Here is a 23,647-nt window from a genome sequence, read left to right as displayed (position 1 = left end):
AAAAGATATGGTCATCTGTTATTTACTGATAATTAGGAAAAATAAAATTTGAGTACCTAAACATTTGAAATAATTTCTATTATCTTTTTGAAAAAGTAATTTGGCAATATACATCAAGAATTCCATTAAAAATAAAAATAATTACATTTTAAATATATTTATATTCTTTGGTATATTGATTCATTTTCTAGGACTTTCTCCCAAGGAGATAGTTGGGAATACGTAGAAAGCTAATTCATCTAGATATTTATCCAAATGTTAGAATGATTCGTACCCATTGTTGGATTATGAGCATTTGGTGAGCAAATGATACAGCCTTAAATGCAAGAATAAGTGATTGCCTATATGTGTTAACTATAATGGGTTTTTTATAATGGGTTGAAAATATACATATGTGGAGCATCAGAGAAATCAGGAAAGATGATAAGATGCTATTCCTATGACCAACTAGCACTCAGTTATTATTTCTATGGCTCCCTTAAGCTCCAGCTTCATAAGCCACAACAATAGTACGTAATTATTTATTCCATACAAGGATGCTGTAATGTAAGGATTACATCAGATCGTTAATTATTCCATAGGCACATATTCAATAAGAATTAACTGTTATTTTTATGAAGTACATGAGTCCACAATGGGTTGTTATAACTGTTTAAAAACACAATGCAAATAATATACTACAAAACTAACAGTAGCTGCCATGGACTGGTGCAATAATCAGTCACTAGTTTTCTTGCATACATTTTCCAGCTTTTTCTACTTCTGTGTTTTTTAAAGTATGTAGGTTTGGCTTTAGTTTTGCTTTGTTTCCAAGTGGAATAGAGACAAAGGGTTTTGAGAAGAAAGAGTAAATGCAGCAGGCAGCAGTCACTGCCAGCACCTGGACTACCAGGCCAGAGCCTCCATCATCAGCACCATCTGCCACACAACAAATGATTACAGTCCTGGCTAGGGGATGGGTCTGATGGCCAGAGCAGTGGTTCTGCAGTTGTGCTTAGTATCAGGACCAAGAGCAGAGCTGAGGGGAGCCAGAATGCCAGGGGCTCACCTCCAGAGATTTTCATATGGTGGGACTAAAGTGGAACGCAAGAGCTTTAATTTTTAATAACACCTCCACCTGTGATTCTAACTCATACCAAAATTTGAACACCGCCCCCCCTCAGCCCCAGGCTACAGTATGGTATGACTGCAGCCAAAGTCCCATGTTGCATCCTCGAGGGACTTCCACGGGGAGCATGTCTGAGTGCCTGCAGGCTGCAGGCCTGTTTACTGTCATATGTCTCATCATGCCAGAGCCAGGTTAGTGCATGAATACGAAGGCGAATATCCTCCTCATATCCATATCTTTCTCCACTCTACTAAATCAATAACTCAGAAAGTAAGGGCTACTGTCAGTGAATCAGTAACAGTGTCTTTGCCAGGCCTTAAGGAGACATGGCTTGAAAGCAGATGGTCTGAAAAGCTGGTCCGTGTGGTGGGATTGATATTTGAGGGAGCAGAGTAGCTTTGATTTTTAGATGTATTGGTATCGGTGAGAGTCCACAGATACTTAGTGCTTGCACATAACCTCCCTCAGCATTTCCTTTATGTTGGTTCCATCTAGTTATGCATTATGTATAACATTGCCTTAAATGTATTGTGTATTTTGAATTCTGAATTCATCTGAAGTCCAGAACATCCCAACACAGAAGATCAATTGACCAGATAAAAGTTGAAAGTCTTTCTACCCAATGTAATCAACTTAAGAGCACCCAGGATGCAATCTTTGCAACATTCATACATCTAATTTTCACTGGCCCTTTTGCAAATTCCATTCATGTTTGCTTTTGAAAATACTTTTTAATTAAAAATCATCCCCAGGATTTTACACTGTGTTCAGTTCTCAATGTCATAAAGTGGTTGTGTAATTATACTAGAGTTGATTGGGAAGTATGGAAAGCATTGTTTGTGTTCTTGCTTTGTGAATTTGAGCCCAGTGGAGGGAGTTACATCCCTGAACTTTGCTATAGGTCCCCGCTTCCACTTTGCATTTGTGGTGTTAGGAGAAAGTGAATGGGACTTTGGCATCCTCCAGATTTAGTCACACATCCCTATTTCACTAGAACTACAGAAACTATAGAAATACTGTTTCTCCATTTTTAAAGTAAAAGCGATCATGTGGATTTTACAGGTTTGTAAATGGATGATTTATGTATACAATGTATGTAAAACTCAGGGTTGTCATTTATAGTTACTGCTATAAAGGCAAGCAAAACAAATACACATGTATAAATTATGCAGATGGCGTAAGCAGGAAACATTAGCTAATGTAAGACAGGAAAGAATAAACATGGCCTGTGATCCCGGTTTTTTAGGAGACTAAGAAAGAAGGAACACAAGTTCAAGGCCCACATGGGCTACTAAGTAAGTATGAGGCCATCTTGAGTCTCTTGGTTAGACCCTGTTTCAAATCACAAAGCAAAAAGCAGGCTGAGGGTGGAGCATATTGTCAAGTTCCTGCATAACTTGTGAAAGGCCTTGGGTTCAATTTCCAGAACCATACAAATTAACACAGAAAAGATTCATAATTTTCAAAAACTGTAATATTTAACAAATATTCGACTTAGGCTCCACAAGTGGGTGATTAATTGCTGACTTCAGTAGATATTCTACCTAACATCCTTGTTTCACTGGGATGTGCTATGTATTGGTCCTTGTTGACTATTGGAACTTTCTTCTCCCTTCATTCACTCTTCATCTGCCTCTCACTTCTTTTGGCCCATCCATTTCTATGTCTTTTCCACCTATATTTACCCTTTTAGTGGTGGTTTTCTTCAGGCTCCATCCACATCCAGCTGATCTGCCTTTTCCTAGAATCTTTCATGGGTTTGACTATAATTTACTGATAAACACAGGAACCATATAGCACATTGTTATAGCCCAACTGTATCCAAATATTCCCAAAAAGAAATCATTGAGTTTTCATAAAATTTTAGCTATCTCTATTGATGTTGCATCACCATTTACTGTTATGCATAAACAAGATATCTATATTTCTGAAATCCGTTTATCTGCTTTTATCACTCATTAAGTCAATCAAGTCCAAGGATTTAGTTATTTCTCATGACATGGTATGACTATTTCTTTCTTGATTATCACCTGCCTCTTCTGTTCCTTTCATAATTTCTCTATGGGTTTCCATAGTCTTTCCTCTCAGTCCTGTGTCTGTGCTAAACTGTTCTCAATATTGCTGTTACAGAATAGTATAGCAAGAGTTAAAACAAGATATACCCATGTTTAAGTACCATTTCTATCTCTTATGGTCAAGCTACTTAACTCTTAGATTACTACAAAATGCAGATAACACTTATGCATGCCACATTGTTAGAAACATTTGATTTGAAAATGTATATGCTAGAAAAGAACTTCAATTAAATTACCTGTTATTACCTTCTATACAACATTTCTATAAAACTGTGTTTAGCATAGCATATCTCTCACGAGTCTATTTGTATTCATCTGTCAACATTGTGTCTTATGCTCCTTGTCCTGTAGTAGTCTGTTTCTAAACCTTTTACTGTAGCCATATATTCTCAGGGTTTTGACACCTCTCTGGCCTTATCTAGATTTCCCTCTCTTTGAAAACTTGTTCTTTCCTGACAGATGCAGCCTTTTCCTGCAGAATTAATATGTCACCTGAGTTAGAGAGATGTTCCTTGGCATTACCTAGCTGCCCATACATCCTAGTTTGCCTTGAATACCTCATGCACACTGCCTTTCTCTAAGTGTTAGGAATAACCTCTTTCATTCTCAAAGGATTGGATAATGTTTCATAGTCCTCTCACTTGTTCCCAGGCCAAGTGGGGAGTTCCCTATCTTCAGTGTCTATAGTACTCTCCATCCTCTACCTACTTTATATCTCATAATTTTTAATGTTCACTATTTCACAAGTTCGTACTGCAAGTCACTCACTAGACTATTAGAGCTTGGAAAACGTGAATTTAACCTTATTTGTCTTCCCACAATTCATTTCTAACACAGTGCTGAGAAAGTATGAAGATCTGGGTGTTAGTTACATTATCCTTATTGTATTTTATCTTTGTAAGGTAAAAAGATTGTAGGAAGAGTTTTCCTGTCCCAGCGAACTGCTCCTAAGTAATAGGCAGCCATTTCCCAAATAACTGACTCAGAGATTTAACATAAATTGTAAATGCTTGGCCAATAGCTCAGGCTTGTTACTATCTAAGCCTTACATTTATATTAAGCCATATTTCTTATCTATGCTTTGTCACATAGTTCATGGCTTGTTACCTCATTTTCTACATGTCCTTCCTCAATGACTAGCTCCTCTGACTCTGCCCTTCTCAGTTTGGCTTTCCCACCTAATTTTATCCTGTTCAGCTATTGGCCAGTCAGCTTGTTTATTAAACAAATAATATAGACTATATTCACACAGTGTACAAAAGGATTATTTCACAGCATAAGATATGTGGGGAAAGAATTGAACAATTAAATGGGAACAAAGTTTGAAATCCACTATGTCTGCTACACAACTACATCAATTATGATTCCAGAGAGGGTGGATAGCACCATGCATATTGTCCTTTCTGGCCCATCACTGTGTTTTGCTATACTGCCTATATTTTATTTACCCATTCAGCTCTGTCTTTTGCATTTCTCCTTTGTTACCTGCCACAAAATTCTGCACTGTATATCACAAAACATGTATAAATTCTAGTTGCTTTTGTTTTTTCTGCTTTCAATCATTGACTAGGTCTCCAAATAAGACTCTGTATGAGCCAGGCGGTGGTGGCGCACGCCTTTAATCCCAGCACTTGGGAGGCAGAGCCAGGCGGATCTCTGTGAGTTCGAGGCCAGCCTGGGCTACCAAGTGAGTTCCAGGAGAGGCGCAAAGCTACACAGAGAAACCCTGTCTCGAAAAACCAAAAAAAAAAAAAAGACTCTGTATGACCAAATAACTATAACAATGTCTTGCACTTGATGACAGATTATCTTATGTCAGCTTTCCTTAGTCACTTATATACTATACATTTAATTGTATGAGTGTTATGAAGTCAGTATCTTTGATGTTAAAGACCAAAAATGGACTGTGGATTTCTTTTTAGTTCTATATTATGTTTTCTGGCTCATATTTTGCAGATAATCTATGTCTATTTCTATCAGTGCTAGAAGATAAGAACTATTTCAGTGTGGGGGGTAAGACATCTTCATCTGAAAAGGATCAGAAGCTCAAATCTAATCTAGAACCTAGAGAACAAGTCTTTGTAGTTGGAAGATTTCCTGTGTCCCACCTGGCCTGTGGTTGGGACGAATATCTCCTGCCTGGCCCTGCAGCTGCTTAGACCCAAATAAGCATATAGAGGCTTAATATTATTTATAACTGCTCGGCCATTAACTCAGGTTTATTACTAACTAACTCTTATACTTAAATTAACCCATAATTCTTATCTATGTTTAGCCCTGTGGCTTTGTATCTTTTCTCAGTTCTACCTTGTCATCTTGCTTCCTCTTTGTCTGGCTGGTGACTCCTGACTCAGCCTTCCTCTTCCCAGAATTCTGCTCACCTGCTCACCCCACCTATACTTCCTGCCTGGCTACTGGCCAATCAGAATTTTATTAAACCAGTGTACAAGAGCATTATTCCACCACATTTCCTCTTTTCTGTCTAAACAAAATGGAAGGTTTTAATTCTAACATAGTAAAATTACATATAATAGAACAATTATCAAGCAAGAATTACAGTTACAATATCTAGTCTATTTGTATTTTGCAAATTCAAAGAAAATATTCTATCTATCGTATATTTGTGAGTCTAAGGTTTCATGTCTAATTTATCTTTTATCATAACCAAGGAAAATTATAAGTATCTAGTCTTCAACTACATCAAAGACCCCAGAAGGATATAATATTACCTAAGTAAACAGGAAGAACATTGTAAGCAACTTCCAAAACTCTAGAATGACAGAGACAGCTGGCTGCCTGAACAGTTACCCAAAGTTCTTCTGCAACATTGGGGCATCCATTTTCAGCCCACAGGCCTAGAGTCTCTCAGTCACTTCTCTCTGTGTCCTGTAGAATGTCTGACAGTTTCTTCTGTGAAGCAGGAACCTGAAGGATCATCTTGCCTTGCAAAATTCAGTGGTTGCCTTCCTATGGGTCCTGCATGTCCAGTCGATACATTTTGTCAAGCAGTCCAGGCAAGAACAGTTTCTTGCCCAAATGGCTATTTTTTCCAAGAAAAAGATAAACTCCATATGAAGTGTCTTCAATGCCCATCTTTGTCTTTGAAGTAAATCGGTGCTGCCAGGAGCACACATGTCTCACTGTCCAGAAAGTCTAAGTTTTTAAAACATTTTAAATATCATATTCTGTAGGTCTTTGAAGTGTTTGAAGATTACCTACCTAACTGAATTATATCTATGTATACCTAGAAAACTTAACATGACTATAAGTTTGACTATCATACAAGACCAATTATTAATCTATATTTATTAATTGCACATTACATTTTCAGATGAGCTGCACAAACATAATACCTTAAACAAGAGTAGAAATATACATACAATATAACAAAGTTAACTTTAAATTTGTAATGAACTAAAATTTATAGCAATGTAAAACATTTTAAACAAGTTGTTGTTTTTTAAAAGTAGATTCAATAATCTACCATTTCATCCTATCATATCTATATCTTATCCCATGTTTTTCTTTTAGAAATATATTGACTATGACCAATAACAATTTGTAACCAATCTCTAAACAAAGACAAATATCCATAATCCATTTTTTTGGGAATGTGGGTGTAGTGCTCTAGACTACTTCCTGCTGATAGTGGGAGACTGATAGTCTTATGGAGATCCTGAAAAAATTAAGATTTATGGTCAAGTCCTGACTGGAATAGTCTGTAATGCTCTGTTCTCTGAGCCAGCTTTCTTAAAGTTGTTCTGGATGTTAGATCTCTGGAGACCTCTCAGGGGGTCTTCCTTGATCAAACCATATTAGCCTGGAAGCAATCCACAGGTTCTCATTTTTTTGTGGAAACAAAAGCAGAACCTCTTTTTCCAAAGTAACATATCCTTAGACATAAATTTTAAAACCAAGTTATCTTTAAAATATACATATTGATTTAACTCAGCAGCTTTTACAATCAAATGTCTCTCTGTAGTAAAAATCCCAAAGACAATATAACCCAGACTCTCTGTGTGATATCCATCTTTACATGATTTGTTTTTTATATTGCCTTTACTGTCTCTTTAAAGACTTTTTTGTTTATTTGTTTGTTTGTTTTTTGTTTTTCAAGACAGGATTTCTCTGTGTAGTTTTGGTGCCTGTCCTGGATCTCGCTCTGTAGATCAGGCTGGCCTCAAACTCACAGAGATCCACCTGGCTCTGCCTCCCGAGTGCTGGGAATAAAGGCATGCGCCACCACTGCCCAGCTAAAGACTTTATTCTTTTAAAACTATTTTTTATATAGCTGTCTATATTCATTTTCTTTTCTCTTCCAAGCCTACGCACATTTTTACACATATTGTAAACAGTTTAGATTTTATTTTATCTGAATCTGTTTTATTGTGAATCTATAATCTTTCTCTGACCAGAAGAGGTTTTAAATTGTTAAACTGCATGACTAGTACAAAAAGTGGCAGCCTTGGCTGCTGACTCCACCCACCTCAGCTTCCCAATATGGTGGCGGTGATATGTTTACAGCCAGCCCTGGACGCCATGCTCTCTGCTGACTCTAGGAGGCAGTGGGGCCATGCCTCCATAGAGCAGCACGTAGCCCAGACATCTCTTTTTTTTTTTTTTTTTTGTACTGGCAAAAGCTAAATCTGCCATGCAGCATACTGCGCAGCTTCGAGATGCCTCTGTGTACCACAGCAGAAATCCCCCATGCTGTGTTTCAGCTTGAGAACCCGCCATACTGTAGCTTAAGTCCACACACCAAGGCGTCTCTGTACCTTGGCATCTCTGTATCTCAGCCCGCATGAAACATGAAGTAGAAAGCTGTTTGGGCTCCATTATTTTGTGTTTAGAAACCCTTTGTAAACTCTTTTAGGCCTTATGGAAATTTAAGAGCCTCTTTAAAGAGCTGCCCTGACATAAGCAACAGAACTGTATACAGATGAACAACATCTGTATTCAGCCATACGCATGGGCACTGCGTAGGACTGACTTGACAGTCAAACTTCAGAACTCTTGGATTACTAAAGGGGTTGTTCCTTGTGAGACATCAGAAATCATTTTTAAGTTTATTGTCTAAAGAAAAAGTTCTCATCAGATGGGGGATGTTTTACACATTTAAAGATGAATGATACAGCATGTGAGATATATTTTACAATACTACATCAAAATATTTTTTATAAAAATAAAGAAAAACAGGGGCTATGATGAAGGAAGAATCCAGATGAGCAAAATGTAGATGTTTTCTGAAACAGTGATAGGGGCATAATGGTCCCCTACATTATCGTTTTAATTTTGTGTATGACTGAAATTTTCATATGAAGCCCATAACAAATGATGATTCTGGATGCATGATTAACATTACACTGAGTTATGGGCAAAGGGGAACAGGTCCTGTAGATGAATTGCTAAACGGTCTTGTTAATAAAAAACAAACAAACAAACAAACAAAAAAACCCAGAGCCAGATATTGGGGTGAAAAACTGAGAGATCAGGGAATGGGAAAAGCCACAGCCAACTTCACCTTACCAGCCCTGTCTCCAAAGAGACCTACTTCCTATATACCCATACCTATATGCCTTTCTGTTCTGCAATTTCACTTCCTCTCTCCGCCCAGCTACATCACTTCCTGTCTGTTTATACAGACCTCCAGACCTTTATGGTTAGTGCTAGGATTAAAGGCATGTGTCACCATGCCTGGCTCTCTTCCCCAGTGTGGCCTTGAACTCACAGAGATCTGAGTGGATCTCTGCCTCCCAAATGCTAGGATAAAAGGCATGTACTACCATTACCTGACCTCTATGTTTAATATAGTGGCTGGGTTTTTCTTCTGATCTTCAGATAAACTTTATTGGGGTACACAGATAAAATATCACCACAAGTTCCTAGAGTCTACGTTCTTCCAGATATTTCTTACATTTCCCCAGGTACTTCTTAATCTGTTCTGAAATTTGAGTACTACCAGTTGAGATTTAAAGTGGCAGAATCAATTCTCTAATTATTCCTTCTCTCCCCAAAATAGCAACTGCTACTGTTTAAGGTGTCCATGAAAAACTTAACTCCAAGGGCAAAACGATCAAGATACCAGTCTCAGAGATGAAAACAATAGCCACAATTCTGCATCACAACAGAGTCAGCTTATAAGTTCTTAGAAATATGTCTGTCTGTCTTACGAGGTAGAAGGCATGCTTTCAGAAATCACCTGTGTTTGACTCCTAATGAAATAAGGGAGGTCAGTGCCTTCATTGAGAAAAAACAGATCTGGAGAAGAAGAACATGCTGCCTAATAAAAATGACAATGCTGAAATAAAAATTTCATTTGAAAATGATAAAAAAAAAAAAAACGAAAAACAAAACAGGCCTGACATTGCAGCTAATCAAATCACCCATACCCAGGATACCAAGACAATGAAACCATGGATTAAAAATGATTCCCGATATAAGGAGCTGAGAGGTTAGTCATGTAGTCATCAAGATCAAAACAATAGACTCGATAAATTGTTTTTAATTACAGAGTAAAGATACAATACAATAAAATTTAAATTTAAATGACTAAAAAGGCCACACATAGCATTATGTTTATCATGCCAGGTAATATTAGTTATCAATCTGTGGCACAGAATACACTTAGTTATTATTTCTAAATTATAGAATACAGTAATGATGAAGTCCAGCTTTAAGAGGAGAAAAATATACTCTCTTCAATAGTACCATGTCTCTCCTGGTTAACTTTTTTCCTTAGTTCTCATTTGCATTGTTCTAGGCTCAAAGACAATGAAAGTATCTTGAGATGGGATGGGGGATTATAAATTGCTGTTGATATGAGAAGGCATCCTGATATATTACATCATAGAGTGTATGTCATTCAAGAGTTTGTTTTGGCAGTCATTCATAAATACAGCTAAAGCATTGAAAGAGATATCAAGGTCTTAAGTCTCCTGGGTTGTTTAATGATGTTGTTCTACTGCATCAAATTGAAGGCACAGCAGGGCCCCTCATTGCTACATTACTAAGGCAAGCTGCCCCTTCCCATCCCTGGTGTCCTGTGGTTGCTGTTTGATAGTCGCATGAGTGACTGTCATTACCTACACGTGCCCCAGCCAGGCTGGAATGCCTGTGGACACAACTGAACAGGGCAGCTCCTTGATGTCTGAAAACCAAATCATATCAGGGTGATTGGGAGAAAATAGAAATCCAGATTCTTGCCCGAAAACCTTCCTTTGAAGGTTTTATACTGTGTTAACGAAAATGTAAGCATCAAAACTGACAAAATGCTGTTAGCAGCTTGGAAGAAAGATCCTGCAGATGGCAAAGAAGCCCTTTATGAAGATTGCTGCCCTAGATTTTGTGTATTCATGGAAAGGGTCACTTTGGGTTATGGGAATATTGTATTACTCTCTATATTAGTATGTGTCTTGTAAAAATTTTAAATTAAATGTTCTTTTTTAACTGAAAGAGGGATGAGGAGCAAGAGAAGAAGAGAAAAACAACGTAATGTATTTCTGACTCTCCTGACTGGCTCATATTGGATAGAAAAGTGGTGGTATAGATAGTTCAAAGTTGCAAAGTGATTCAGCAAAAATAATATAACAAGTTAAAGATGCATTGTTCCTTTTATATATGTACACAAATGGTTTCTAATGCAATTAAATACATAGGCCTAGAGACTTCTTAATATTCATAAATAAACTTTCTACAAACAAAGCATTGTAACTTGAAATAGTTTTTTCTCCTGGGCATAACACAAAATGGCACTTCCTATAATAAATTTATCAGGCTTGGGGTACTGAAATAGCTGTTATTTAGTATACAGTTGCCGTATGCATAACTTTAAGGGTTTTGTGTCATTTATTTATTATTAGAATCCTATAAGGCAGGTCTTACTATCTTAACTTCATTAAGATGTTATGTGTCCCATGCCTCCCAAGAGCCTCAGTTAGTATTCCAACCCAGTCTGGCTCAGCTCTAACCACTCTATCAGTTTCTTAAAATGACTTTAGGAACCTGGACTGGAGAAGTTAACAACTATCAAAAGAAGCATGCAGGAAGTCAGTGACAGTATGTAGCCTTTCCTTTCCATCTTATAGCTGTCACAAAAAGTCAACAAAGGCATTCTACAATGACATGCAAAGCCTAGAGACAAGGCCCCAGCTCCACACAATTCCTTTGGTTTCTGTCATTGGCAACAAAAAGTCAAGAAAGCATGCAGTGTGTTTTTGGAGGGGCTCTTGGCTCCTTCTGTCCTCTAACCACTACAATAATGCTCCAAGTGTCATCCGTGTCACAACTGAAGAAAAGGAAGAAAAGGAATTTGTGCCAAGTTCTAGACTTCTTTGAGGACAAGAGTAAAAAGCAAAGGTAGATTTTCTTGGGAAGCCTAGACTCTGATTTTTCCAAAGACAATGAGACACAATTACTCATCACTGGAAGGAAGCTTGTTGCCACAGCTCAAGTTCAACTGTCAAATACAGCTGGACTGTGCCCTTAGATAGAGTCCGTGAGCCACATACAGTGGCTTCTCTAAAAATTGTGTCACTTTTCAAGACTGAGAGGTCATCCAAACATAGTGCTCTATGTTTTCTCTTGAAAATACAATCAGAGAATTTATCAGAACTGAATGGAAACTTCCATTGACTATCTCTTGCTTCCCTTATCTGCTGCCTGGAACTCAGGGATTTCTTCTGTCTGTCCCTTTAATACACTGAACACCTCTGCCTGCCTGATTCATTTAAGTCTATGGCTTCAGTTCTTAAATGAGTGTTATTATTAAGATAACCATTCAAGAAGAGTTAGTGTGGTCATTATAGACAACTATGATGATTTTAAAGTTAAGAGGAGCTGTTTGATCTGTTTTGTGACCAGAATTAAATTTTATTGTCTGTTAGAAGAGAATTTATGTCAAGAAGTGGCCTGTTTACTTCCTAGGTTTGGGAGTCGTATTTGTGTGCCTCAAAAGTTAACAAATTTTACATTTTACTTTTATATTTGTATATGTGTGCTCACCTATGAAGGATGTGGTAGACCAAAGTGGACACTGGAATGTCCCCCTCAATCATGTCTCCAATTTATTTTGAGAAATGATCTTTCAATGAACCTGTAGTTCATGGTTTTAACTAGACTGGCAGGACCAGCAAGGTCCAAGGATCCTTCCATATATATCTCCCCAGCATTGGGATCACAGACACAAGTCACCACGCCTGGCTTTTGATCTGGGTACTGTGGATGTGAACTCAGCTCCTGATGCTTTCACAGCAGGCGTTTTACTAGATGTCTCCCAGTCCTTCATATCTTATTAAAACCCTACCGTGTTAAAATTGTTAGACTTAGGAACTTAAGCATGATTGGATATTTCAAGGTTAATAATATTTTGGCAAATCCAGATTGTATTTTTAAACGCACGTCAGCAAACTTATTTAGAGAGAATTTTAAGGGCTTTGGAGGAAAGGGATTTTATAAATCCAAATAAGTACAGTGACTGAAAGGATTTTCTCTTCTTTTCTTTTCTCATTTTTTTTCTACCTAAAAGCCGAGGGCTTTTTATGATCAGTCCTTTGGGGGATGGTAGCTGGGGGGCTTATAAAAATCCTCCATTGGTCATCACGTAAATATCAATATCAGAAAGAAATTGTTGATTTACAGTTCAAAGACCTATAGTTGAATTGTTGTATATGTTTTTGAATTTTTTTGATAGCAATAAAAATACCCTATAGTGCCTAGATTTGTTTTCCTGTTTACTCTAAAGTGGAAAGCACTTAGATTAACTTTGAAAATCTTCCTATGCCGTTGTTCCAACTGTTGCTGGTGCTTACAATGAACGGCTCTTGGTGGCTGCTAGCATGATACTATAGGAGCTAAAATTAATCTTGGAAAAATAGCAAAAGAAACTAACGTAGAGGAGAACTAAGGAACAGCCTCCAGGTTTGTAAAGCTTAAGGCTGCATTCTGTCTGGGAATGTCTACTCCTCAAAATGGTCATATTTCTACCTTGATTATTTCCAAATGTGTTTGGTGTGCAGCTTATCTGTATATGCCCATCAACTTGTAGAAATAAGTGTTACTGTGCGCTGATACATTCTTGTAAAAGTATTGAAATAATGCATCTTAAAAGATGACTTAACAAAAACAGAAAAAGATGTTTTGCTTCACTTCCCCCAGTGGGTTTCTTTGTGGTTCTTTTTCCTTGTTTCTTTCCCAGCTGTTTCCCAGGGTTTATTCTGGGCAATGACTGTCAGACCAATGCCATTTAAATAACCACAAAGGGTTCAATTTGTCAAGTGAGTTTGAGAAATACTAGGCTATAATGAGGCAAGTGTCCTCACCACGTGCCTTATCATTTTAAATCCAAAATCCTGTTGTGAATCCCTTTAAGGGAGAAGACCCTTGTGACTAATATTTCTCTGAGATAAATTTGGCAAATCCTGCTCCACCTAATTTCTCTGAAGGTCACCTTTTCTTGCTTATCACTTCTTTCCAGGGAGTGTCCATGTCACCCCAGGGAAGACCTGCCCCAGCAGTCTTCACCCTTGCTGTATTACAGTTTCCAGCTCATTGGCGTTTCTTTCCTTTCTTTGGACCTATGTTCATTCCTCTGCATCCAGAACCTACAATCTTGATGGATAAGTTCCATCTAAGCCTTTATTCCTTCTTGCACATGTAACCAGGGTATCTTGAAATTAGATAAAACCTGTCCAACTGCTTTTGCTACAGTTTTTAGAATAAATACCAGCCTGACATTAAATGGTAGTTCCCAATATGGAATGCAACAGAAAATCACTCTTCTTGTTTTGTTTTGATCATGTATTAAAACCCTAATTCCAATAATCGTCCCATTCCTAGGAAACAGTCTGCATGCAGTTCATATTTGGTTGTTGGTGACCAAGTTATTAATCACCTACCTGACATATGACCACTCCAAGAACATCTTAAGCATCTGTTGTTCAAAGAATATGCATATTAAAGCGTCATCTAGGTTCTGTGCCCATCTGATGTAGCGAACTAGTCAGATTTCAAATTCTATATCTTGCAGCTTATAAACCTTGAGGCCTTGGCCGTCAATTAAATTCAGCTTTCCTCACAGTATATCCCTCATTGTGCTTTTTGTTTGTTACAAGACTTAAATCACTTAATATATGAACAAATACTTGGGGATAAAGGACCTAGAATAGCCTCAATACATAGGAAGTTAAAAAAAAGTAAATATTATTTTACTGTTGTTCTTATAGTTATTAATGTTACTGTTTTAAATAAGTGCCCTAGGTCTTTTTCTAAAGAAAGTTGGACCTATTTTATAAATCAATGAAGTTAAATGTGTGCTTTTTCCATTTATAATTAATTGATTATTTTTAACTCTTTGTGCCTAATTAGTGATGGCCATGTGCACATGGGTATGGTGTCATTCACTGAGAATAGGGAATGCACCAGTGGCCATACTCATAAATAGTGACCCTTTCTCTCAGTAGCCATCAACTGCTAATAGCTTCTCAGCTTGGGCTCTGTTCATTTGGACAATTTAGCTGACTCAATCTTCTGCATACCTTGTCTTGATGACCACAGTTGCTGTGAGTTCCTGTGTATGACAGCCATGTCTTATCCACAGGACAGTATTTCACAGCACCCTCCCTCACCTTCCATCTCCTTCATACTTCTGGTCCCCACTTTCACAATGTTCCAAGAGTCTTTGGGTGGTGGTGGTGGTGGTTGTGGTGGTGGTGATGGTGGTGGATATTTACAAGACAGTTTGAAAAAAAAATGACCTTTTAGAGAAAATAAACAGATTTTCCCCTATGGCCGATGATTTTCCTAGCCATGGCTTTTGACCACCTTTACAGTACCAGACATAACTTTCCTTCCTTCAAATGCAATCACTGGTATAATTGGTTATTCCTATAAACAGTCTTGTTACTATTGGTCGGGTTGACACGTCTTGCCTGACAAGTGAGCCAACGAGTATGAGTCCCCTAATCTCCCTTTACATTGGACTTTTTTCATACTGCCTTTGTTGTGATGTCAGCACAACTAACTGCACACAGGAGTCCTTGGAGGACTTGTTTCTTTTGAAGGTAGGATTGCAGATGACTCACAAATAGAATTCCTCACTTCATTTTAGATGAGCTTAGTATTTAGTTTTGTGATTATAGTAGGCAAGGTCCAGCTCTGAATAGGATCATTGATGGATTTTTTTTTCTCTTCCAATATTCTCTGTAGTATCTTCCAGCACCATGAAAGCTACCCAGCAGAGATCCGGTTACTTCAAGATTAATTTCTCTGTGTCCTGTAACAAAATTGTGTGATGTCTTCAGCAATAGGATCTTATATCTAGTTATAGTGTGTAATCGAGAGCAACAGCAACAGCCAATGACGTTTTGTGGGGTTTCTAGGTCCTCTTTTTCCAATCATTTACATGGAGGTATCTGTGCCCAGCAGTGAGATATTCATTTAACATCCCATGTCTTCTGGGAGTGACATTTTTCACTAATGTACAGTAATTCTGTTCAATTTTTTTTAAGTTACATTTTTAATTAGCTTATAATCTAGTGGGGTTTTATAAGCTTCCTTTATAACATAGAGCCTTAGCTTTGGTTATCTCTATGCCTCGTGTCCCTACCCTCAACCCCATCTTATACACTTGAGAAAAAGCAGCATCTTCAGCAAATGGTGCTGGAAAAGTTGGATTTCAACATTCACGAAAGTGAAACTAGATCCTCACCTCTTACCTTGAATAAAACTCAACTCCAACTGGATTAAGGACCTCAACCTAAAGCCTAATAATACCTTAAAACTGCAGATAAAGTATGGAGTACACTTTAATATATAGACACATGTAAGAGATTTTCTAGGACTTTGGGATTTCAGAGAGTAAGACCAAGAATCAAACAATTAGATCTCATGAAACTAAAAAGTGCCTGTACAGAAAAGGAAGCAATATAGTGAAGAAGCAGCAATGTAATGGGAAAAAAACTTTGCTAGTTATACATCTGTCCTGATTGGTTTTATGTCAAGTTGACAGAAGCTAAAGTCTTCAGAGAGGAGGGAGCCTCAATTGAGGAAATACTTCTTTAAGATTGGGCTATAGACAAGCTTGTGGGGCATTTTCTTAATTAGCGATTTATTTGTGAGTGCTCAGCTGATTATGTGTGGGGCCACCCCTAGGTTGGTGGTCCTGGATTCTATAAGAAAGCAGACTGTGCAAGCCATGAGGTACAAGCCACTAAGCAGCATCCCTCCACAGCCTCTGCATCAGCTCCTGCCTCTAAATTCCTGTCCTGTTTGAGCTTCTGTCCTGACCTCCTTCAGTGATGGACTATGATGTGGGAGTGTAAGCCAAGTAAACCTTTTCCTCAACAGCTTGCTTTTGATAATGGTATTTTATCATAGCAATAGTCTTTCTAACATAGACAACATCTAACAGAGGATTAGTATCTACAATATTTAAAGAATTAAGAAAACAAAGTTAACAAGAAAATCCACTTTTAATGGGATATGGAACTGAAGAGAAATTTCTCAAAAGAAGAAACAGAAATGATTGGCAAATACTTTAAAAATGTTCATTACCCTTGGTCTTCAGTGAAATGCATATTAAAACTGTATTAATACTCCATAATACCCTTACCAGAATGGCCATCATTAGGATTACAAAAAGACATTTGAATACATGTCTGGATGTATGGAAGGGGAAAGAAACACTTCTATACTGTTGGTGAGAGTGTGAAGTAGTGAATCCACTCTGAAGTTTTCTTAAAAAACCTAGAAATAGGTCTAACATATGATGTAGTTATACCACTTCTGGGCATATACCCAAAGAAACCTATCTTAGTACAGAGATACTTACACATCCATTCATTGCTATTTTATTCACAGTACCTAGTAAATGGAATGAACCTAGATGTCCATCAACTATTGAGTAGAAATGTGGTAGATATAGCAAATGGAGTGTTACTGAGAGGTAAAGAAAAATGAAGCCATGAAATTGTCAGGTAAATAGGTAGAACTGGAAAACAGCATACTTAGTAAGGTCACACAGGCCCCCTAAAGACAAATGCCACATGCTCTCTCTCATACAAGGGTCTTAGCTTTAAATCTCGTGTTTTATGCGTTTAGCATGAAATACGTATGGAAGCTTGGAAACTAGAAACAGGCCACCAGTGGGCAGGATGCATTTGGGGGGGTGAATAGAGAAATTTAAGTGTAATGAAAGTAGGGAGGGGGTACTGGTGGCAGAATTTTTCAGACCGGTAGTGGAGTGGTAAGGCTGATGGAATGGAGAGGCAAGAGAAGGCTTCAACAAGGGAAGTATACACAGAGCAGCTACGTGAGAACGGTCATCTCACAATTCAAGTACAAGGAAACATGAGTGGATGATAGAACATATGGTATAGAAATAACACAGGGAGCTATGGGGGCAAACGCAGGTTTTACTTAAGGGCTCAACAGCATATATATTGTTTCTGATTTTAAAGAGTTTTCAAAGCATTACTCAATCACTAAAGTAACATGTAAAAATAGTATCATTGAAAATCAGTGATGAGCCAGTGGGCACAAGTCCCCAGAATTTTCCTCTTCGTTTGCTTTGTTCAATGTTGTCTTTGTTGTGGTGTTAGCTCACCCCAATATGCAGAGGCGCCCTCCCTGGAGGACTATTTCTTTTGAAGGCAGGATTGCAGACAACTCACAAACAGAATTCCTCACTTCTTTGTAGATGAGCTTTGGGTTTCACTTCATTGTTGTTTTGCTTTAGATTTCTGTTGTTACCATAGTAAACCATGACTTTGCCATCACACGTTAATAAATGATAGCATTTAAAGTTTGGCAACATTTGTTTTAAGGCTTGGACTGTCCACCATTCAATAAGTGGTGCAAATATTTTCCCTTGTGCTTTAGGCTCATGAGCCGTCAAATACTGTACTAAAACAATACTGATCCTGCAGCAAGATAAAGAAGAAGGCTAGCAATAAGGGCAATGTGATTTTACACTTTAATATCTAATATTAGATCCAAAGTCCAATATAAAATAATCTAATATTTAAAATTCAATATCTTCTGATTTCCCACTTTTGAAATCACTTGAGTAGCCTCGTGCAATCCATTCAGGACAAGTGGATTTTCTCCTGGTATGGACCTGAACTAATATTGAGGAAGATTTAAAATTGCCTAAAATCAATCCTTATATTGGTTCCTGTTAGTGAGAGTTAACCAGAGCAGATTAATGGGATTAGAAGGTGAGGAAACAGGGGACATTTACCCAATAATTTTAGCCATAGAGCATTCTGGCTCCTAACTAAAATGATTTAGCCAGCAAATAAGAGAGGTTTTTGTATTAGAAATGCATCCTGCGTTTCCAGTTACAATGTAGATCTTAGCAACTTAACCGCACACTTAACCCTTCTGTCATGAACACGTTTCTCTTTTCCTTTCTCTTGGCATTTCTTTGCACTGTCATCAGACATTGATCAGTCTGATAAGTGCATCACTTCATCTAGTCCCCAACTGAAACTTACCATCCCGTTTCCCCCTGCCTTCATTTTTGAGCCTCTCTAATGAGTGTTTTGAACCCCTGCTTCCCTTTTTAAAAGAGATCATTACACCATTCTCTAGTAAAATGGCTTTTGCCTCGGCACCTATTATAACACACACTTCCAGGACGTTGACAGCCACTTTCAAGACAAATAGAGAGATTTTTCTTACTCCTTATCTGCTCTCAAATATCTAGCCCTATTGATCACACACATATTTTTTTTTCCCTTCTGACATTTCAAAAGAATTTTTTCCCTCTATTCTCTAGGATACGAATTGCCTTTTCATTCTTTTAGAGGTCAGATTAAATTTTTATTTCTCTCTGTGTACAGACTTTTGACTATCTAGAGTGCCCTAAATTATGTACAGTTTCTCAAATATTGGCTGTTAGCTGCCAATAAAGTCAGCTATAACCAAGTTTGGCATTTTCTCATTTATGAACAGGTGCATGGACTCCTTCTTCTAGGGAAGCTGACCAACTCTGTATAACGGATCTAAGAGAGGTACATTTAGGATGGCCCTTTTCTACTCCAGTTCATTAATATCATGGTTGAGGAATTTCTAATTAATTTTTTGAACATAGAAAAGATCCCTCCCCATAGTAGCCTGATTCCTATCCATTCTGTTGATATTATCTGAAATTTTGTTTTTTGAGTTTGATTATTTTTTTAACTACTTCCAGCCATGAAAATCATAGTACTCGGGTATCTTAATAGACTCCCTCTCTTTCTGTCTCTCACATTGGTCTTTATTTTCATCAGTTGTTGTTGTTGCGCATCCAATTTGAAGAACCCTGTTCTAAGCTATTAAGTGGTACATTGGCCCCTAAAAGGAAGACTGTCGGGAGGTGACAATTTGGAAAAGCCATAGATTCACAAACATGAATGACAACAGTGACACTGATCGTAGTAATCGACAGGCACTCACTGGGATTTTGTCATGTGTGAAGCATCATGTCTCAAACAATTGGTTAATTCTTTTAGTTCCCTCAAACCTTCTAGGAAATCTGAACCTTTACTGGGCCTGCCACATGGATGAGAAAACTGAGGCACAAGGATTAGTACAGAGCAGGAATGTAAACCTTGAGAAAGGCATTCTGTATGTTCAGTAACGGTGAGAATTATAATCCTTCTTAGAGTCATAATGTGTTCCAGTTGACCAGGCTCAGATACAATAGTTCCACCTGTGCCCAGAGCTATTGTCCATCACCAGCATTACTAGTTTCCTCCTAACAAGGCTCCTGCTCAACTTCATTTTAGCCTGCTTCTGTCTTTAATGGTTTCTATTTTCCTTTTACCTCTTAGCCCTGTTCACATGTGCTCCCACTCTAGCGCCTCACACTCGATTTGTTCTTCGCCTTCTACCTTCTTGTACTACTTTAGGGAAGGACACACACCTTGTCACCTCCTGGGACTTCAATGCCTCACCTTCAAAACATCACTGTAGCCACTTACTTCCTCAAAATATTTACAGCGGCTTGCACTAATTTCTGGAGGTTTTGATTTGCCTCTTAGGCTCCTGAGCCATATTTTAATAAACTAGAGTAATGTGTACTGAGACTATCTGAAGAAACCGAGGGGGCCATTAGGTTTTGTAATAAAATAGCTGAACAGACTAAGAGGAGATAAAAAGAGGAGGACGAAGAAAGCAAGAGACAGAAGTGAGCCTGTGCAAGCTGAGCCTGGGACTGAGCTAATGGGAGCTTTGAGTGAGGAAGGGAAGATTTACAGGTCAGTAATTATGCATATGGGATATTTAGAGAGAAAAAGAGGATGGAGAATTTTAAACTGCTTTGTTGTGCATTATAAATTGGATCTCTGGCATTTTCTTGATTTTCAATTACACTGATGTCAAACTAATGTTTCTCAAATTGAACTGCTGGGATGGAGCAGTGAGTCCCAGCTTTCCACTAGGCTCAAACAGAAGCTTCATCACCACTATTTTTGATGCTTTTCAGGCATTACATCTTCTAGGCATCATTGATTCTTGCTTTTACTTTAGTTTCTACTTCCAATCAATCTACTTCCTGCTGGACTGTCTAACACAGTGTTAATGAACACTTCAGCCACGTGTTCTGATACCTAGTTAGTTCAAACTAATTCCTAGTTAGCCTTCCTACCTTCATCTACCCCTTTGATGGGAAGCAATTGCCATGCCACTCTGCTGTTATAAAGATGCCCCAGTCCCTGTCTTGGACTTTGGAAGGACTAGTTACCGGCTCTAGGTCAGTTTTTTCTACCCATTCTTAGCACATGCCGATATCTCTTGATGTGTAATTGATATACACATGATTTGAATTTGGTAAACTAACATTTGAAGACTATCAAAGAAGAGACAACAAGATTCATGCTTCATATTTGCATAACATTACAGAAACAATTAACACAGCAGATTGATAATTAAGTGTCAAAGACATTTAATTGCTTCTCCAATATTGTGGAGAAAAGTTAGTCATAAAATAGCTTGCATTCATTCATTTGTTCAACATTTGTTGTATATTTGTATGGTAGAAGTTTGGATAGATTTAACGATGACATCTTGAATCATTTATATGTCCACAACCAAAATTCTATTAGAATCTCACTTCCAATAATTCTCCATAGCTTGATTGTGGTGATTCATAAAATTCAATTCAATTTGAATGAATGAATTCTCTCTCTCTCTCTCTCTCTCTCTCTCTCTCTCTCTCTCTCTCTCTCTCTCTCAAACCTGGGAAACTACTCTTAAGAAAAGACTAAGTGTATGTGATATGTCTGCTACTAAAAGCACTGTTGATCTTACTTACTCCAGCTCAATGAACTCAAGAATTCCTGCCTAGCTTTCTATGCTGTCTAAAACCAGCTTCCATTGTACATTTAAACTGATTCCTCATTTCATTACAGCTCATTATGACCCTCCAAAATAAAATATTCCTGATTCTTGACTAGATTTCATGACACTGTGAACTTCAGCCCTTTTCTTCAGTAAAATTAAGATAATACTTGAGTTTTATGGAATCATATTAAACTGACAAACGTAACATCCCTCCCAAATTCCTTACAATAAAGTGGTGTTGGGTGAGTCTGGATCCCCTATCTTTTCCCAGTAGAGAATGTGCTCTCTTCACCCAAAGAAAACACAGACATTTCACAAAACCCATGCTTAACCTCATCTAAATGCTTCAGAATGGCTAACTTTTAATTTTTTCTTTAACAGTAGACATTTGAACATATGGTCTGCTAACAGAAATTGCATTATTATTTTATTTCCATATAACCCAATGTCCTCTTATACCTGTTTTCCTGTTTTCAAGATGGCATATTCTCTCCATCTTGTCATACTACTACACCACAACTGCTAAGGATGTATTAACCTTGACTTAATCTATAACGTTGAGCATGTCTGGCACATGTCAGTTGCTTAATACTACCAGTCATTTAATTTAAATCTGGTTTATGATGGTGGCCCTGGTAGAATAACAGCCACTTTGCCTTTACAAATAAGTGAATGTGGTATTTATTGCTGTTAACGCACTAGGATAACTATCTGTCTATTGACCTATACAAAATATACTCATATTTTAAGGACATATTAACATATTATGAACTATGAATAGATTTGGGAAAGTAAAATTCTGAAAAGTGCATTTAGAGAATGTATCCCACTGTCAGAAATGCTAAGAATGAAGTATTTAGGGTAGGAAAGTCATGGCTACAGTAGAAAAGAATGAACAGGTTTGGTTGGTGGTGCACACCTGTAATTGCCACACTCAGGAGGCTGAGGCATTGACAACTGCTGTGAGCTGGAAGTGAGACTGGGTTACATAGTGGGGCTTTGTCTCAAAAACTGAACAAACAGAAAAGTAGTGAAAAGAAGAGGAGGAAATGAGGGGCTATGGTGGAGGAAGGGTTTTCAAACTTGGGAATCCCTGGAATATGCTAGCTATGTCCCAGGTAGTGGAAAGACAAAGATTTATAGGTCTTGATCCTATACAGTTCTCAGGACCCTCTTTAAAAAAAAATTAGAAAACCATATGTAGAATCCCACATACAAGCCTGGGAAGTAGTTCATGTTGTTTAGTGGTCCTGACAGTTAAATTTAATTAACTCATAAAGAACCAAATTGTGGGCCTAGGTAGAACTTTTAAGACCCCTCTAAATAGCCATAGAAAACAAAGGCCACCTTTCTCTTATGCAGCAAAGCATGCCTGGTTTTTCCCAATATACCCTGTATATGTAACCAACCATCTTATTAAATAAGAAACACAGAACCAATGCAAAGAAGAAAGCCAAGAGATCAAATCTAAGAGCCTTACCCGTCCGCTGCAGCTAGCCTCTTCAGCAAAAAGAAGAGTTCCTGTGTGTTTGTCTTTATATAGACTTTCTATTCTGCCTTCTCATTGGCTGTAAACCTAAACATATGACCGCCTCATGACTGCCTGTCTGTACAGACCTCCAGGTCTTCTATGGTTGGTATTGAGATTAAAGGCGTGTGTCTCCAATGCTGGCTGTATCCTTGATCACACAGAGATCTACCAAGTGCTGGGATTAAAGGCGTGCACCACCACTGCCCAGCATTCACTATGGCTCTAATAGCTCTGACTCCCCGGGCAACTTTATTTATTAACATACAAATAAAATCACATTTTGGTACAAATAAAATATCATCATAATACCCGTTTACACAGGGCTTCACATAGGATTCTCCCCCACTGAGCTACTTCATTATTGGGCATTAGAAAGCTACAACCACCCCATTTATTGCTATTTCACCACAGTTTATTCTACAACCACTCAAGAACAAATCAAGACTTTGGTGTTGAGCTCCTTCTATAAGTCTGGAAGACAGCAGCAGGTAGGGTAGGTACAGGGAGATGGGATTAGGAAAAGAGACATTCTACTCTAAGAGCAATAGGAGAAACACTGCTCTGAGTGATGGAGAAGAATGAGGATAAAATGAACACCAGGAAAGGACTTGG

General features: G+C 37.9%; 1 protein-coding gene across 1 annotated transcript in view; it reads left to right on the top strand.

Annotated features, from left to right (window-relative positions):
• Ntng1 (netrin G1) overlaps nucleotides 1-23,647 on the top strand; it is a 344,033-nt gene that overhangs the window by 152,940 nt on the left and 167,446 nt on the right. The window lies entirely within an intron of this gene.

This window comes from Peromyscus eremicus, chromosome 6 (genome assembly GCF_949786415.1).
Source record: "Peromyscus eremicus chromosome 6, PerEre_H2_v1, whole genome shotgun sequence".
Taxonomy (NCBI): Eukaryota; Metazoa; Chordata; class Mammalia; order Rodentia; family Cricetidae; genus Peromyscus; species Peromyscus eremicus.
The sequence above is the reverse complement of the archived record's forward strand: the minus strand, read 5'-3'. Positions and strand labels throughout refer to the sequence as shown.